Source organism: Ovis canadensis, chromosome 1 (assembly GCF_042477335.2).
Source record: "Ovis canadensis isolate MfBH-ARS-UI-01 breed Bighorn chromosome 1, ARS-UI_OviCan_v2, whole genome shotgun sequence".
In the NCBI taxonomy this organism is placed as follows: domain Eukaryota; kingdom Metazoa; phylum Chordata; class Mammalia; order Artiodactyla; family Bovidae; genus Ovis; species Ovis canadensis.
Window position 1 is genome coordinate 187,158,856 of NC_091245.1, and position 20,593 is coordinate 187,179,448.

Here is a 20,593-nt window from a genome sequence, read left to right on the forward strand (position 1 = left end):
GCTTATACTCCTGGCATGTGCTCGGAGTAAAATTTTTGTTAGTAATGAGTTTTACCAACTCTTTTATCCTAGTCTTCCTTATAACCACAGTAGGATTTCTTTAAATCTCTTAATTATTCTGAGTGCTAAAGCAACAGACAGCATCTTTCATTTGTATAATACTTTATAAATTTCAAAGGGCTTACACATATATTGTCTGATTTGATCTTCACGGCAACCCCAGGGAGTATGTAAGGCAAGTGGTATTACCCCTTCTTCACTCAACTAAGACACTAAGTCTCCAAAAGATCAATGGACACCAATGCACAGAGCCAGAACCAACCCAAAAGTTTTCAACCACACCACAGAGTCTTTCTTTTATCTCTTTATACACCAACATCTAAAGAAATTTATATCCACCATAATGTCTTAAAGCTATTTGTGGGGAACGCTGCTGTTGCCTCCCCAACATTCCTCCCTCTACCACCACCACCCACCAGCACAGGAATAGCTGTAAAATTTGAATAAAACAAGACCACCCTCACCTCTGGAGGGTCTAGGGTTGTTCTATCTGACCAAGGAAGAAATGCAGAGAGAAACAACTGAGGCAAGGGACTCTGTTATAGTGAATATTAATCTTGGATCAAAACCACTGATGACCTAGTCTTCCCTGATGGTCTTCTTATAGTGGTTGGGACTTTGCCTTCAAATGCAGGGAGTGTAGGTTCAATCCCTGGTTGGGGAGCTAAGATGTCATGTGCCTCATGACCAAAAGACCAAAACATAAAACAACAGAGCAATGTTGTAACAAATTCAATAAAGACCTTAAAAATGGTCCACATTAAAAAAAAAAAAAAATCTTAAAAAAAAACACTGATGACCTTCAAATACAGTCAATGTGTCAATATTTAAATAGTAGTTATCCAAATTCAAATTTTAGTCCTACACCAGTTTTTCTCCACCCATCAAAATGCAAGACCGTCTGTTTCCACAGTCAGTTACTCTGCATTCAAGAAGAGAAAATTAAATTTATGATTAGTTTAGGAGAAACATAATTAGGAAAGAAAAACTATGGAGGGAATTATAAAGCTTCACAAAGCTAAATATAAATTATTTTAATTAGCTATTTTAAATTATTAATACCACCTATCCCTCTCCATTCATGTATGTAATTAAAGATTAATTTATGTTTTGAGAATGTCTATGGAATATTTATAAGAATATCATTCATAAAGTTAGAAAATTTCTTTTTGATCCTTGTTTGAGCCAGTAACTTATTCTGTAACTATTTTAACCTCACTGCTTATAACCATATAGTCTAGAGCAGAGCCTGGTCCTTTTTTTTTTCCAATTTGTATTAGAGTATAGTTTATTTACAATGTTGTATTAGTTTCTGCTGTACCGCAAAATGAATCAGTTGACATATATATATATGTGTATATATGTATCTCCACTCTTTTTTAGATTCATTTCCCATATAGGCCATTACAGAGTATTGAGTAGAGTTCCCTGTGCTATGTGGTAGGTCCTTATTTGTTACCTATTTTAAATACAGCAGTGTGTATATGTCATTCCCAATCTCCAGTTTATCCCCCCCCTACTTTCCCCCTGGCAACCATAAGTTTGTTTCTACGTCTATGACTCTATTTCTATTTTGTAAATAAGTTCATTTGTACATTTTTTTTAGATTCCACATATAAGTGAAGCACTTCTCTGGTAGCTCAGCTGGTAACAGTCTGCCTGCAATTCAGGAGACCCTGGTTTGATTCCTGGGTTGGGAAGATCCCTTAGAGAAGGGATACACCACCCACTCCAGTATCCTGGCCAGGAGAATTGCATGGACAGAGGAGCCTGGCAGGCTACAGTCCAGGGGGTTGAAGAAAGTTGGATACAGCTGAGCAACTTTGACTTTCCCTGTAAGTAATATCATGTGATATTTGTCTTTCTCTGATTTCCTTCCCTCAGTAGACAATCTCTAGATCCATACATGTTGCTACAAATGGCACTGTTTAGTTCTTTTCTTATGAGCCTGATCCTTTTAAAAGTAAAGTTTGAGAGGAATCCTTCCCAATTCTCCTTTGGGAAGAGGGAGTAAAGTCTCTGAAATAATAATAAAGGAGTAGAGAAGATAATAGTGGAATCATTAGAGTAAAGCAACAAGCAAACCAGCAAGTGTCTATTGTATGTTAAGACATAAATCGATCATTTATTATTTTAAAACATCCTCCTCAAATTCTGGATCAATTTATAACCTAGATAGACAGGTTAGTCTTTCTTATATCTGTTTTTGCCTACACCTCTGTCAATGCTTGCTAGACAAGACGTCAGTTCAGTTCAGTCACTCAGTCTTGTCCAACTCCTTGCAACCCCATGAACCGCAGCACGCCAGGCCTCCCTGTCCATCACCAACTCCCAGAGTTCACTCAAACTCATGTCCATAGAGTCGGTGATGCCATCCAGCCATCTCATCCATCTCATCCTCTGTAGTCCCCTTTTCCTCCTGCCCCCAATCCCTCCTAGCATCAGAGTCTTTTCCAGTGAGGCAACTCTTCGCATGAGGTGGCCAAAGTATTGGAGTTTCAGCTTTAGCATCAGTCCCTCCGAAGAACACCCAGGGCTGATCTCCTTTAGAATGGACTGGTTGGATCTCCTTGCAGTCCAAGGGACTCTCAAGAGTCTTCTCCAACACCACAGTTCAAAAGCATCAATTCTTTGGCACTCAGCTTTCTTCACAGTCCAACTCTCACATCCATATATGACCACTGGAAAAACCATAGCCTTGACTAGATGGACCTTTGTTGGCAAAGTAATGTCTCTGCTTTTGAATATGCTATCTAGGTTGGTCATGACTTTCCTTCCAAGGAGTACGTGTCTTTTAATTTCATAGCTGCAATCACCATCTGCAGTGATTTTGGAGCCCCCCAAAATAAGTCTGACACTATTTCCACTGTTTCCCCATCTATTTCCCATATTTGATGGGACCAAATGCCATGATCTTCGTTTTCTGAATATTGAGCTTTAAGCCAACTTTTTCGCTCTCCACTTTCACTTTCATCAAGAGGCTTTTTAGTTCCTCTTCACTTTCTGCCATAAGGGTGGTGTCATCTGCATATCTGAGGTTATTGATATTTCTCCTGGCAATCTTGATTCCAGCTTGTGCTTCTTCCAGCCCAGCGTTTTTCATGATGTACTCTGCATAGAAGTTAAATAAGCAGGGTGAATATACAGCCTTGACATACTCCTTTTCCTATTTGAAACCAGTCTGTTGTTCCATGCCCAGTTCTAACTGTTGCTTCAGGAGGGCAAACAGCATCTCCGCCCCCAGTGCCCTCACTGTAGCCAATACCTATCACTATGGTGAGTATTGCCAAAGTGAAGTTCCACCTCTTCATTCATCTTGGGAAAAGTTAGCTCTTTCCCCTGAAACTATTTTAGTATGAACACATTTGTTTTTAGACAAAGTCATTCTCTGAGCAGGGTTCAGTTTAACAGTACTATTTAATTCATTGTAATGGCAAATTTTAAATAGAACCACTCCAGTGTTCTTGCCTGGAGAATCCCAGGGACGGGGCAGCCTTGTGGGCTGCCATCTATGGGGTTGCACAGAGTCGGACACGACTGAAGTGACTTAGCAACAGCAGCAGCAGGATTTTTAGGACTTGAAAAGGGCAATAGCACAAGAAACATTTTACGACACCTGAAAATTTTTTGTATTCTCTTTCTTATAAGGAAAGTAATTTTGAAGTATTCTTCAAATTCTCTTTACCAGTTTTCATGAATCTAAAATAATCTGTTTCAACCTGTCACTTGATTCTATATATTGGGGTATTAGCAACCAATAATATTATGTTTTTCAAACTCATTGAGTTTTTCATAGAAGTTTAAAGTATAGATCAGACTTTAATTGCTGACAACAAAATAGATGAGAGACCTTGACTTACAAAAAATGTGAAATTATTTTTTTAATCTTACATGAATTGATGAGCTGTCCATAAAATATAGAAAAGTCAAGCTAAAATCTAGAAGAAAGAAGGAATTCTCTATTAATAGTATGTGCTATTCTCAACAGAGCATCCCGAGTGACCCTATTAGGTCAGGTCAAGTCACTCCTCGACCCAAGTCCTGCCAATGGCTTCCCGTCTCACTGAGAGTGAAAGTACAAGTCCTTGCTGTAAACAAAAGTGCTTGTGTTAGATTCCTATTGCTGCTGTAACAAATCAACGTAAATGTAATGGCATGAAATCACACAAATTATTATCTGATAGTTCTGAGGTCAAAAGTCCAAAGTCTCATATGGTAGCTTTCTCATCTACAGAGGGCAGCAGAGCTGTGTTCCTTTCTAGAGAATCCATTCCCTTACCTCTTCAGCTTCTAGAGTCTACCTGTTTTCCATGGCTCATGGCCCCCTTCCTGCATCTTCAGAGCTGTCAACATAGACCTTCTCTCACCTTCTCTCACTGCCATCCCTCTGACTCTCTCTCCTGCTTCCCTCCACACTTAAGTACTCTTGTGATTCAAGTGGGCCCACTTGCATAATCTCCTCATCTCCAGTTCAGTTGAAGAAATATCTTATCTCCATCTGCAACCATAGTCCCCTTTGCCATGTAAAGCAACATATCCATGGGCTCCAGGAGTTAGGAAGTAAGAGGGACGTTATTCTATTTACCACAAGGCCTTGTGCGATGTAGTCCCCTACTATCTCTCTAATCTCTTCTTCTGTTTTCCCCTAGCTCATTCAGCTCTCACTACAGTGATCTCCCCAGTGTTTCTTGAATATGCAGGAACATGTTTACCTCTTGCTCAGTCATGTCCAACTCTTGGTGACCCCATGGACTGCAGCATGCCAGGCTTCTATGTCCATCACCAACTCCCAGAGCTTACTCAAACTCATATCCTTCGAGTCAGTGATGCCATCCAACCATCTCATCCTCTGTCGTCCCCTTCTCCTCCTGCCTTCAATCTTTCCCAGCAGCAGAGTCTTTTCCAAGGAGTCAGTTCTTCACATCAGGTGACAAAATTATTGGAGCTTCAGCTTCCCCAGCAGTCCTTCCAGTGAATATTCAGGACTGATCTACTTTAGGATTGACTCGTTCAGTCTCCTTGCAGTCCAAGGAACTCTCAAGAGTTTTTGCCAACGCCACAGTTCAAAAGCATCAATTCTTTGGCGCTCAGCTTTCTTTATAGTCCAACTCTCACATCCATACATGACTACCGGAAAACCCATAGCTTTGACTAGATGGACCTTTGTCAGGAAATGTTTACCTCCGGGCCACTGAAATTGTTCTTTCACTAGATTTTTGCGTATCGCTCCTTTCACTTCCTTTAAGTCCTACACGTCACCTGAAGTGAGGCCTTAGCTGACCCTTCTATGTAAAATAAAATTTTAAAGACATTTTAAAATACCTTTCCCTATTGTATTTTTTTTAGCACTCCATCACTAATGCACTACAGTTTACTTAATAATCATGTTTGTTTATTGTCTGTGTCACTCAATAGAACCAATGAGGACTGGGACTTTGATCCGTCTCATTTATGGCTGAAATATTGGTACCTTAACTGTGCTTCTTACATACTTGTTTTGCTTAATCACTAAGAAATGTATGCTAAGTTGTGTACGACTCTTTTGCGACCCCATGAACTGTAGTCCACCAGGTTTCTCTGTCCATTGGTATTTCCCAGGCAAGAATACTGGAGTGAGTTGCCATTTCCTTCTCCAGGGGATCATCCCGCCCCAGGGATCAAACCTGCATCTCCTGCACTGGCAGGCAAATTCTTTAACATGGAGCCACCTGATACTGAATAACCATTCTAATAGATAGATCAGTGACTGAAGCAAAATTTCACAGGATTGAAACTAATCAGAATGCATTCTCTGGCCACAATTATATTAAGCTGTATATCAATAACAGGATGAATACACACACATACACATGCACATTTGGATGCTAATAAAGCCACCTCTAAATAATTCAAAACCTAAAATTAAATCATAAAGGAAGCTAAAGTATTTAGAAGAAAACAATAATAAAGATATCAAAGCCTGTCCAACACAGCTAGAATATATATATGGAGGGAAACTTAGAGCCTTAAATGTTTACATGAAAAAAGATGAAAGCCTAAAAACATTCTCTGACATAAATTGTAGCAATATTTTCTTAGAGCTGCCTCCCGAGGCAAAAGACATAAAAGCGAAAATAAGCAAATGGGACCTAATCAAAGTTAAAGGCTTTTGCATAGCAAAAGAGACCATAAATAAAATGAAAAAAAAAAAAACCCTACAAATTGGGAGAAAAGAGTTGCAAATGATGCACCCAATATGAGGTTAATTTCCAAAATATAGAAATACCTCATACACCTCAACATCAAAAACAAAACAAAAGCATAACCCAATCAAAAAATGGGCAGATCTAAGTAGACATTTCTCCAAAGAAAATATACAGTTGACAAACATGCACATGAAAAGATGCTCAATGTCACTAATTATTAGAGAAATGCAAATCAAAACTATAATGCACCACACTCACATCTGAATGGCTATCATCAAAAAGTGTATAAGTAATAAATGCTGGGGAGGGTGTAGAGAAAAGAGAATCCTCCTACACTGTTGGTGGGAATGTAAATTAGTACAACCCCTGAGGAGAACAGTATGGAGGTTTCTTCAATTAAAAATAGAGCTACCATATTATCTAGTAGTCTACTCCTGGGCATATATTCAGAAAAGACAAAAATTCTAAAGCAAAAAGATACAGGCACCCCAATGATTATGGCAGCACTCTTTACAATAGCCAAGACATGGGAGCAACTTAAATGTCCATCAACAGATGAATGGATAAAGAAGTACTATAAAGACATGATGAACTATTAGTCATAAAAAAAGAATGAAATAATGCCATTTGCAGCAACATGGAAGAACTTAGAGCTTATAATACTAAGTAAAATTCAGACAGAGAAAGACAAATATTATAGATATCACCTATACATGGAATCTAAAAATAATACAAATGAATCTATTTACAAAACAGAAGCAAACTCACAGTCATAGAAAACAAACTTATGGTTGCCAAAAAGGAAAGAGAAGGAGGGGGATAATTTGGGAAGATGGGATTAACAGATACACAATACCATATATAAAATAAATAAGCAACAAGGTATTACATAGGAAAATGGGCTTCCCTGGTGGCTCAGCCAGTAAATAATCCACCTGCAATGCAGGAGAGCTGGGTTTGATCTCTGGGTTGGGAATATCCCCTGGAGAAGGGAAAGGCCCCCCCTACTCCAGTATTCTGGCCTGGAGAATTCCATGGACTATAAAGTCCATGGGGTCGCAAAGAGTTGGACACAACTGAAAGACTTTCAAAAATAAATAAATAAAACAGGAAACAATATTCAATATTTTATAATAACCTATAATGAAACGTAATCTGAAAAATATAGTATATGTAACTGAATCATTTTGTTATACACCTGAAACTATATAGTATTGTAAATCAACTATACTTTGATTTTTTAAAAAAAGGATGAAAGCCTAAACACTAATGAATTAAGATACAGCTTAAGAAGTTTGACAAGGAAAATAAAATATATCCAAAGAAATTAGAAGGAATAAGATAATAGAAGAGAAAAATTAATAAAATATTAAACAAACATATAGAGAAGATAAACTCAGTCAAAAGTTAGTACCTTGAGAAGTTTCATTAAATTAACTAGACTGAGACTAATCAAAAATTAAAATGAGAGGAGAGCTCTCAAGTAATATCAGAATAAAAAAGGAGACATCACTATAGATGCTGCAGACATTTAAAAATAAGAAGAATAATGAATAATTTTATACCATTAAATGTGAAAACTTGGAAGAAATGAACAAATTCCTAGAAAATATATAACTTATCAACTCTTGCTCAAAAATAAAGAGAAAAATTAAATAATCTCATATGAATAAGATAAAGTAATACTTTAAAATCTTCCTATGAATAAATCTTCAGATCCAGACAATTTTAACAGTACTTTTTATCACATATTCAGGAAATTAAAAACTCCAATCTTTTGCAAACTATGAGAATACAAGAAACACTCCTCAACTTATTTTATGATGCTAGTATTATACTGAATATCAAATACTGGCAAATATAATGAGAGAAAGGAAAATGGTCCAACTTTCATCATCTCAAGAGATGCAAATCCATATTACCAATCAAGTCCAGTGAAATATGAAAAGGATAGTACGTCACACCAATTGGATTTATTTCAGGAATATAAGATTGGGTTATCTGAAAAATAGTGCTATTTACTACATTAAGAAATGAAAGAAGAAAAAAATTAATTATACAACCATTTCATTAAATTCCTATGAAAGCAAGACTTTGAGAAAGCTGGTTCCCACTCTTGGAGAACTCAGCATGAAGAACTATAGGGTAGGACTACTTTTAATGGCACTAGACTGCTTAAGGTAAGAAAATAACACTCTTAAATTCCTAAATTCTGGTCTCAAGGCATGAAACTCAGATGCTTTCTAAGAGTGTGCTAAAATAACCTCTAAGATTTAGGGTTGAAAAAGATTCATTTCAGAAATAAGGTCTATAACCTCAATAATCTCATTTCTTCCTGTGTCATTTATATAGTTACGATTTTAACTAGCTTTCTATTTCTTTCCTTTTCCTTTACTATTTTATTTAGACATGATGGTGGCAGGTAACTTTACAGTCAGTCCACAGACTGAATAATATCAGGACAAAAGAACAACCCACTGAACTTAAATCTGGAAAACGTAACTAATATTAGACTTTGGGTTGTCTTCTAAAATGGAAGAGAAGAACTGGGTTATTTTGCGAATGTAAGGAAGATACGCGCATTATGTATTTTTTAAGTATTGTTTTATCCGTCACTAAGTAATGTCCGACTCTTTGAGACCTCATGGACTGCAGCCCACCAGGACTCCCTGTCTCTCACTATCTCCTGGTGTTTGCCCAAGTTATGTCCACTGAACGGGTCAACGGGATGACACCCGGATGAGTCTGAGCAAGCTCAGGGAAATGGTGAGGAACAGGGGAACCTGGAGTGTTGCGGTCCATGGGGTCCCAAAGAGCCAGACACGACTGAGCAAATGAACAAGTGTCCATTGAGTCCGAGATGATACCCAACCATCTCATCCTCTGCTGCCCTCTTCTCCTTCTGGATTAATAGCTGGCCAGGAATTCCAGGGGTCCTGTTGCTAGATCCTTATCTATTCCTGAACTGGCTGTGGCTTACTGCCACCTGGTAGTACTCCAATTAAAGTTCAGCTATTGGGAATGGTTTTAAATATGTGCTGTGCTATGCTTAGTCACTCCGTCATGTCTGACTCTGAGATGCCATGAACTGTAGCATGTGAGGCTCCTCTGTCCATGGGGATTCTAGTTTTTAAGTATATGCTGTACTGTGCTTAGTCGCTTAGTCGTGTCTGACTCTGCGACGCCATGGACTGTAGCCCGCCAAGGTCCTCTGTCCGTGGGGATTCTCCAGGCAAGAATACTGGAGTGGCTTGCCATGTCTTCCCCCAGGGGATCTTCCCAACCCAGAGATCGAACACAGGTCTTCTGCATTGTGTGCGTATTCTTTGCCATCTGAGCCACCAGGGAAGCGCAAGAATACTGGAGTGGGTAGCCTATCTCTTCTCCAGGGGAACTTCCCCACCCAGGAATTGAACCAATGTCTCCTAAATTGCAGGCGGATTCTTTACCAACTGAGCTACCAGGAAAGCCCATTTTTAAGTGTAAACATAAAGAAAAATATGTGGGCAGATGTTGGATATCAGAAGGGAGAGACTCAAATGTTTTGATTGTTAACATTTTTTGACTGTTAAGCATCCAGACCCTCTTCCAGTGTTCATAGAATTCCCCAAAGTTTGATTCTCAATGGGAAGCAGAGCACACTCTCCACTGCAGAAGCCAGTAGTGCTTCCCCGCCTCCTAGCAACCAGCATGTAGTCAGGGCAGCCAGGTATGGCTTCCAGTACATGGTGCCTGCAGTAGTGGTGCCAGGAGCTGTCCAGTGAGTCCTCACTGGATTGTTCCTGCAGTGTCATTTTGGCTATCTAGCTTCCATGGGTTGTGGCTTCTTTTCTGATCCTCTAGACTTCCCATCTTTTCCACGAGTTACCCAACATCCTAGACTTTCTCTGCTCTAATTAATCGCCATCCATTTCTGTTGCTTGCCACAAAGAACACTGTCTTTAGGATTAAAGTGTTCTGAGGTTTTATCCTTTCTAGAAGGGTGTTAGAGATACTGCTGCTGCTACTGCTAAGTCACTTCAGTCGTGTCCGACTCTGTGTGACCCCGTAGACAGCAGCCCACCAGGCTCCCCCCGTCCCTGGGATTCTCCAGGCAAGAACACTGGAGTGGGTTGCCATGTCCTTCTCCAGTGCATGAAAGTGAAAAGTGAAAGGGAAGTCGCTCAGTCATGTCCGACTCTTAGCAACCCCATGGACTGCAGCCTACCAGGCTCCTCTGTCCATGGGATTTTCCAGGCAAGAGTACTGGAGTGGGGTGCCATCGCCTTCTCCAGTTAGAGATACTAACATACTTCAAATGGGGAAGGTCGTACCTGATGACAGCCATCAGAGATCTTTCTAGGCCAGCACTCAAAAGATGAAGAAACAAGCCATGACAAGAACCAGATATTTCAAAAAGATGGCCTCTGGTCTCATAACATACGTATGTGGATCGGTATACTCAGTTGGGTATACATTTCAGATTTAATTTCGTCTGTATTTATGGCATACTTACTGTATGCTAGGCACCATGTTACGTATTTCAGTGTATGTAGTCTCATATAAATCCGCACAAAAAAACCTATGGTTTCACTCATGTTTTCAACTGAAGAAAACTGAGATTCAGAGATGCTTTGAACTGCTTTGTCAAGATCACTCAACTCTTCAAGTAGTAAAAACCACATAGTGAAACCCAACCTTTCGGACTCAAAGGCCACTGTTCTTTCCACTAGACCTTGATATTTCTATTTGAATTAGCAACCTGATTAACTATCGGAACTGATAATACTTCTGCTACTTTTTAATATTAAAAAATTGTTGATTTAGATGTTATCCTGTCTTCTGAATCTGTTCATGAATATTCTCCCTTAAAAGATATAGACTTACATAATTAAATGGATATATCCCGCTTAAAAATTAATCTAAACTTTTACAATTAATGAACTTGAAGGAATCAATAATATCTGGATTTTGTGCACCATTAATAATAAAATCAGAAGTAACCCATAAAAATAGAATTCAAATTAAAAAACAGTGAGTTCCTATACACTAATAATGAGAAAGTAGAAAGAGAAATTAAGGAAACAATTCCATTCACCATTGCAACGAAAAGAATAAAATACTTAGGAATATATCTACCTAAAGAAACTAAAGACCTATACATAGAAAACTATAAAACACTGGTGAAAGAAATCAAAGAGGACAGTAATAGATGGAGAAATATACCATGTTCATGGATTGGAAGAATCAATATAGTGAAAATGAGTATACTATCCAAAGCAATTTACAAATTCAACGCAATCCCTATTAAGCTACCAGCCATATTTTTCACAGAACTAGAACAAATAATTTCAAGATTTGTATGGAAATACAGAAAACCTCGAATAGCCAAAGCAGTCTTGAGAAAGAAGAATGGAACTGGAGGAATCAACTTGCCTGACTTCAGGCTCTACTACAAAGCCACAGTCATCAAGACAGTATGGTACTGGCACAAAGACAGAAATATAGATCAATGGAACAAAATAGAAAGCCCAGAGATAAATCCACACACATATGGACAGCTTATCTTTGACAAAGGAGGCAAGAATATACAATGGAGTAAAGACAGTCTCTTTAACAAGTGGTGCTGGAAAAACTGGTCAACCACTTCTAAAAGAATAAAACTAGATCACTTTCTAACACCATACACAAAAATCAACTCAAAATGGATTAAAGATCTAAATGTAAGACCAGAAACTATAAAACTCCTAGAGGAGAATATAGGCAAAACACTCTCCGACATAAATCACAGCAGGATCCTCTATGATCCACCTCCCAGAATACTGGAAATAAAAGCAAAAATAAACAAATGGGATCTAATTAAAATTAAAAGCTTCTGCACAACAAAGGAAAATATAAGCAAAGTGAAAAGACAGCCTTCTGAATGGGAGAAAATAATAGCAAATGAAGCAACTGACAAACAACTAATCTCAAAAATATACAAGCGACTTATGCAGCTCAATTCCAGAAAAATAAATGACCCAATCAAAAAATGGGCCAAAGAACTAAATAGACATTTCTCCAAAGAAGACATACGGATGGCTAACAAACACATGAAAAGATGCTCAACATCACTCATTATTAGAGAAATGCAAATCAAAACCACAATGAGGTACCACTTCACACCAGTCAGAGTGTCTGCGATCCAAAAATCTGCAAGCAATAAATGCTGCAGAGGGTGTGAAGAAAAGGGAACCCTCTTACACTGTTGGTGGGAATGCAAACTAGTACAGCCACTTTGGAGAACAGTGTGGAGATTCCTTAAAAAATTGCAAATAGAACTACCTAATGACCCAGCAATCCCACTGCTGGGCATACACACCAAGGAAACCAGAATTGAAAGAGACACATGTACCCCAATGTTCATTGCAGCACTGTTTATAATAGCCAGGACATGGAAACAACCTAGATGTCCATCAGCAGATGAATGGATAAGGAGGCTGTTGTACATATACACAATGGAGTATGACTCAGCTGTTAAAAAGAATACATTTGAATCAGTTCTGATGAGATGGATGAAACTGGAGCCGATTATACAGAGTGAAGTAAGCCAGAAAGAAAAACACCAATACAGTATACTAACACATATATATGGAATTTAGAAAGATGGCAATGACGACCCTGTATGCAAGACAGCAAAAAAGACACAGATGTGTATAACGGACTTTTGGACTCAGAGGGAGAGGGAGAGGGTGGGATGATTTGGGAGAATGGCATTCTAACATGTATACTATCATGTAAGAATTGAATCACCAGTCTATGTCTGACGCAGGATACAGCATGCTTGGGGCTGGTGCACGGTGATGACCCAGAGAGACGTTATGGGGAGGGAGGTGGGTGGAGGGTTCATGTTTGGGAACGCATGTACACCCGTGGTGGATTCATGTCAATGTATGGCAAAACCAATACAGTATTGTAAATTAAAATAAAGGAAAAAAAAAAAAACAGTGAGGCACACTGATGTTTATAGTAACACAATAAGGAAAAAGTTAGATGGCCTAAAAAATATTTTAATTCTAATAAATCGGTTCATAGCTTTAATACCGTTTTAGAAAAATTAGCATGTATTTACTCATTATTACCAAAACCCACATGTGAATACTCTATAATTCTAAAGGAAAGGTCCCCCAGTATTAGAGACCTTTCTTGTGCACTATTTCAGATCTTCTCAGCCCTGCCTCTCATTCCAGCCTTTGCTGAAGACTAAGCTCAGCTTCTCACTGAATAACCTGACAGTGACTTGCTTCAGAGTGGTCTATGGCAAGTACCCCTCCCTGCTCCGGAGCTTCTCCCACACTGTTGCCTGGGAAACCGGCAGGAATCTGGTAGCACAGGGATGTCTGCACTTACACGGACACTTCTTGACCAACGTGGGATGGAGCCAATGGATAATCCTTCTCCCTTGCATACAAGCTACAGCTCTCAGTTCGAAAGGTCCTCAGAAGGTGCTGGCATGATCAATAGTAACCAGCTGACAATGAACACAACCTAACTGGCTTTTCCTCCCTCCCTTTTCACTCTCTCATCAATTAACCCTCTCTTCTGAAATTACTTTTTAAATAAACCAACTCTAAATACGTCTTCAACTCAAAACAAATATTCATGGGAACCCAGGCTAAGAGACCTACTCTTAAGTAAATTTTATATATCTGTAATATAGCTCTTACTAAGATTCTACTGTAGCTTTTTAAATAGCCAGATATTTTTACATTATACATCAAATTTCTGGAAATAGTGCACTTCTTCTTGTCTTATGGGTCTTGGCAGGTTTCTATCATGTGCCTTTTTGATATCTAGAATCAAATATGGCAAATGCAAATGTAGAGTTTGCATTTGAACTTCTAAATGACAAAAGGTTTGCTCAGTTTCAACTCTGCTTTATTTTTTAGTAATTTTTAGAAAGTCACTTAGTTCATGGGGTCGCAAAGAGTCGGACACAACTGAGCGACTGAACTGAAGTGAACTAACCTCTCTGTGCCTCAACTATATCCTTTATAAAAATGATTTTATTTCCTACTTCATGCTTATCATAGGGATTCAATGAGGTAACATATGAAAATGCCTATTATAGGGACTTCCCTGGTGGTCAGATGATAAAGAATCTGCCAGCAAAGCAAGAGACACAAGTTTGATCCCTGGGTCGGGAAGATCCTCTGGAGAAGGGAATGGCAACCCACTCCAGTATTCTTACCTGGAGAATCCATGGACAGAGGAACTTGGAAGGCTACATACAGTCCATGAGGTCACAAAGAGTCGGACACGACTGAGTGACTAACACTACTACTACTAGGGACTGGCAGATAATTGGCCTGGCAAGTGATGTTATCTGCTGTTCTTGTTATCATTAGTGTAGATCACTGACTCTATTTGAAAGTCTGCCATCATGAGGATAAAATATCCATTTTGTGGAGTTCGTATTTTTACCAAAAACTTTTTCAGCCATAAGCAAATATTTGAATTCATTTAGTGTTTGGAATCAAGATATATCCATCGCACAAACTGAGAAAACTTGTGTATGGATCTTTGAAATGAGAGACTTCGAGGCTTATTTGCTTTAACAAATACTTTTGTCTCACAACCAACCCTACCCTGTCCTTCCCCCACTACTGAAAATACAGAACTTCCATGCAGTCCCTCACCAATTTAACAGGCATGGGAAAATCCAGGCATAATTGTTGAGTGTAAAATAAACAATTATAGCATGTAAAATGCATAGCAACAGTAGTATGAGGCTAAAAAAATAGCTGGGTTAGTACATTGGCTAACTGGCCAGGAATTCCAGAGGCCTGTTGCTAGAGCCATATCTCTTCCGGTCCTAGCTGTGGTTTAGTGCCACTTGGTGGTACCTCAAGCTAAAGCTCAGCTATTGGAAATGTTTCTTGGGTCCTGTATTGATTGGTACTTCTAGGACAGCCTTGGTGATTCCAGGAACAATGAACTGGCACTTGTTTTATCAGTTTGATGCAAGAATGCTGGGCCATAACATACAGAGACACACTCTCTGCTTTCTAAGACAGAACTACTTGCCATCTAACCTTCTTTGTGAAATAACTTCTTTACTGATCTCTGAACCTTGACCTTGGTCACAGATTTCTACCAAACTGCTTTTAAGGAATTAGGTTTTCAGTGCAATCTTTTAAAGTATGTTTTATGTGGAATATATTATTTTAAAATAGCATTATACTATGTAATGTAATAAAAGGACAACAGTCTATCTTAGAGAAGAGATTCTAATTGTAAATAAAGCATATAAAGATATATTTTATTAGTGACAACAGTCTATCAACATATCTGTATCATTGGTAAGAGAGAAAAGAGGCTTAGGTTTTAGTAGATTGGGTTGCTAATTTAAGCCATAACAACTGTGAGGGAGTGAAATATACTACTACAGAAATTAACTGAGTCAACTTTAGGTATGTCAAATCAAAGAGGAGAAAAATTCCTCTTAGAAATAATCCTATTTGGAAGGTGAAAGAAAGACTAGACAACTATCTTAACTTTTAAAGATTGTAAAGTATAATTTAAATACATCTGAAAATGCAGATACTGACTTTGCAAAGGTCTAAATTTCAGATAATTAAAAAAAAAAAACCCAGGTACATTCTACAGTATTCCGCAGTCAACAATTAAAAGGTAGGTGATAATAATGTATTAGATATCACTGCTAACATTTACCCAATCAAAAAATCAGTCTCCATCCTTTCCTTTTGATCCTTTCACAGTAAACAGCTAGGATTAGTGACACTAGTTAAAGTGAAGAGGGAAAGAGGAGGAAAGAAATCACATACTTGCTACCGATTTAAAAGGTGCTATTTGTTAACAGTTGCTCACTGCTTTGGGAGGAAATCTTTCGCATCTCTGATTCTGTTGTCATGGCAATGACAATGGAGATCTCTATCTTCCCAGCACTGCAATTCCATATAGCAATGGTTCTCTAAAGTAGGAGACAACTCAGGGAGAAAAAGCGCTGGGTAGAAGGAGTGACCATTGCTGAGCCTCTGCTGGGTGCAGGGCAATTTGTATTGTCTCATTTAACCCTAACAGCAATACTACTGGGAAGTATCTTCCATTTACAAAGGCAGAAACTGAGGTCCCTAAAGCACCTTAACCAAGACTACGTAAGCTGTGAAGTTGGAATTCAGATGTTCTGACCTTAGAGCACTCGCTATATTGCAGTTCTTCTAGACCAAAAAGTAAATAGTCTAACTTTTAACCCTAGGTCCTCAGCAAGAGGATGTGCAGCATGGTTCTACATACACAATTTACTCCTCACCACAACTCAGGAAGAAGAATTATGTTCATCACTAAAAGGTGAAGTGACATATACAGGGAATGTGATTCCTGTTTGTAGAAATAATGGGGAATTGACACATCTGTCTGACTATAAATTCCAACTTCTATCCACTCTCCCACTCTGCCTATTATAACACGAAGTGGTGACAACATGTAGTGTGAAACCAGCCTATTAAAAATAAACCATGTATAAAACAGATGCAGAAGTACCAGCAGTACTGCCCTATATTTATCTACAGCATAAGTGTTTAATATCATCTGGATCCTGGCTCTCAAACTGCTAAGCAATTTTGTATATTCTGAGACTATACAGCATTCAGAGATACTTCTGGCTATGTCAAAGTAACCAGTGCCAACGCATTCTGCTCTCCATCACCAATGGAGCCAAGCAAAATTGTGTAACTATAAAAAGATCTGATTTACTTGAATCTAATTTATGCAATCTCGGGATATAAAGAAACTGATACCAAAATAAATGTTCATACTTCTGAGAAAGGCTTAGTTTGCATAATCAGAAGTCCCCCAGGTGACCATGCAGGAGTTGCTATCTGTTGATGTCTGCTCTCTCAGAGGAAACATACAAAAAAACATGAATAAAAACACTGATGGTTATTCATGGCCATTACAATACCACAGTCGAATGAGAGATCTGATTAAGACTGAGGCCACAAACTAACCCTTATCTGAAAAATCACACTCATATAGCAAAAGTTTTATTAGAAATCCAGAGTATCAAATTTAACTACATGAACTCAATAGTTTACACCCTACCAAAAGTTCAAAATTAAGAATACCAAATTTAAAACCCATTTGCCATGTCAGACTGTAAAGAGCCTGCCTGCAATGTGGGAGGCCTGAGTTCAATCCCTGGGTCCAAAAGATCCCCTGGAGACAGAAATGGCAAGCCACTCCAGTATTCTTGCCTGGAAAATCCCACGGACTGAGGAGCTTGGCGGCTACATACAGTCCAACAAAGAGTTGGACACAACTGAGCGACTACACTTTCACTTTCACCTTGTCACTTTCATAGATTCAGCTTGCCTCATCTTCCTAGGTAACTGTGCCACAAAGAATTGTAATATATCTAACCATGGTTGTTTCAGTCTTTCAAGAAGTGAAAGGTAAATCAGTTAGGTAAAGGAGAGCCTAATTAGGCACTTTTCATGGTGTTTCTTATATCCCATTGAACTCTCCCAATATTGAGATATACGGAGTATTTTTGCATTAAAAAATAACCATCAGTTACTCTCAAATTACATTTTTGAGAAGCTGTGGCCCAGTTTGGGAGTCTTCAGTTCAGTTCAGTTGCTCAGTCATGTCTGACTCTTTGCCACCCCATGGACTGCAGCAATCGAGCCTTCCCTGTCCATCGCCAACTCCTGGAGCTTTCTCAAACTCATGTCCATCGAGTCAGTGTTGCCATCCAACCATCTCATCCTTTGTCATCCCCTTCTCCTCCTGCCTTTAATCTTTCCCAGCATCAGCATCTTTTCCAAGGAGTCAGTTCTTCACATCAGGTGACAAAAGTATTGGAGCTTCAGCTTCAGCATCAGTCCTTCCAGTGAATATTCAGGACTGATTTCCTTTAGGATGGACTGGTTGGATCTCCCTGCAGTCCAAGGGACTCTCAAGAGTCTTATCCAACACCACAGTTCAAAAGCCTCAATTCTTTGGGACTCAGCATTCTTTATAGTCCAGTTTGCACATCCACATATGACTATTGGAAAAACCATAGCTTTGACTAGATGGACCTTTGTCAACAAAGTTATATCTCTACTTATTAAAATGCTGTCTAGGTTGGTCACAGCTTTTCTTCCAAGAAGCAAGCATCTTTTTATTTCATGGCTGCAGTCACCATCTACAGTGATTTTGCAGCCCAAGAAAATAAAGTCTGTCACCATTTCCATTGTTTCCCCATCTATTTGCCATGAAGTGATGGGACCAGATGCCATGATCCGGTCATGGAAGACTTCAGTTCAGTTCAGTCGCTCAGTTGTGTCCAACTCTTTGTGACCCCATGGACTGCAGCACGCCAGGCTTCCCTGTCCATCACCAACTCCTGGAGCTTTCTCAAACTCATGCTCATTGAATCAGTGATGCCATCCAACTATCTTATCCTCTGTTGTCCCCTTCTCCTCCCGCCTTCAATCATTCCTAGCATCAAGGTCTTTTCAAATGAGTCAGTTCTTCGCATCAGGTGGCCAAAGTATTGGTCAGCATCAGCCCTTCCAATGAATATTCAGGACTGATTTCCTTTAGGATGGACTGGTTGGATCTCCTTTCTGTCCAAGGGACTCTCAAGAGTCTTCTCCAAAACCACAGTTCCAAAGCATCAGTTCTTTGGTGCTCAGCTTTCTTTACAGTCCAACTTTCGTATCCATACATGACTATTGGAAAGACCATAGCTTTGACTAGATGGACCTTTTTTGGCAAAGTAGTGTCTCTGTTTTTTAATATGCTGTCTAGCTTGGTCATAGCTTTTCTTCCAAGGAGTAAGCACCTTTTAATTTCATGGCTGCAGTCGCCATCTGCAATGATTTTGGAGCCCCCCAAAATAAAGTCTGCCACTGTTTCCATTGTTTTCCCATCTATTTGCCATGAAGTGATGGGACTGGATGCCGTGATCTTAGTTTTTTGAATGTTGAATTTTAAGCCAACTTTTTCACTCTCCCCTTTCACTTTCATCAAGAGGCTCTTTAGTTCACTTTCTGCCATAAGTGTGGTGTCATCTGCATATCTGAGGTTATTGATATTTCTCCCAGCAATCTTGATTCCAGCTTGTGCTTCTTCCAGCCCAGTGTTTCTCATGATGTACTCTGCATATAGGTTAAATAATATATTTATTATTAATAATATATTATTGCAGGATGACAATATACATACTCCATACAATTGGCATACTCTTTTCCCAATTTGGAACCAGTCTGTTGTTCCATGTCCAGTTCTAACTGTTGCTTCCTGACCTGCATACAGATTTCTGAGGAGGCAGGTCAGGTGGTCTGGCATTCCCATCTCTTTCAGAATTTTCCACACTTTGTTGTGATCCACACAGTCAAAGGCTTTGGCAGGGTCAACAAAGCAGAAGTAGATGTTTTTCTGGACCTCTCTCACTTTTTTGATGATCCAATGGATGTTGGCAATTTGCTCTCTGGTTCCTCTGCCTTTTCTAAATCCAGCTTGAGCATCTGGAAGATCACAGTTCACGTACTGCTGAAGCCTGGCTTGGGAGCCTTAGATGTCACATTAAATCCTTCCCCCATGGCTCCCAGTAAGCAAGCTAGAGTCACCACGGGTCATAAAATATGATTTTTAAGAAAAAAAGCCTTATTGAGACTTAGTTCATCTATCACATTATTCACCAATTTAAGGTGTGCAACTCAATGATATTTAGTTTAGTCACAAAGTTGTACAACCATTACCACTGTAAATTTTAGAACATTTTCATCACCCCAAAGACACTCCACATTTATCTGCAGTCACTCTCCAATTCCAATGCCTAGGTAACCACTAATATACTTTCTGTCTCTATCCATTTTTCTACTCTGGACATTTCATAGACACAGAATCATACAGTCTGTGGTTTTCTATGGCAGTTTTCTTTAACTTAATAGTTTATTTCAAGGCTCATCCATGTTCTAATATGTATCAGAACTTTATTCCTCTTGTGAAATCATTGTATGGATATACAATATTTTGTTTATCCGTTCTTCAGTTGGTAGATATGTGAACTGTTTCCATGTTAGGCTATTACTAATAATGCTTCCATGACCACTCATGTACAAGTTATTGTGTTTTGGTAGTAGAATTGCTGGGTCATATAGCAAACTCTGTGTTCAACATTTTGAGGAACTTCCAGACTGTTTCTAAAGTAGCTATACCATTTTACACTTTCTCTAACAGTGTTTAAAGTTTCCAGTTTCCTTACATATTAACCAACATTTACTATCATCTCATTGATTATTATTACCTCTTTGATTATAGTTCCTAGTAGGTGTGAAGTGGTATTTCCTTGTGGTTTTGACATGTGTTTTCCTGAT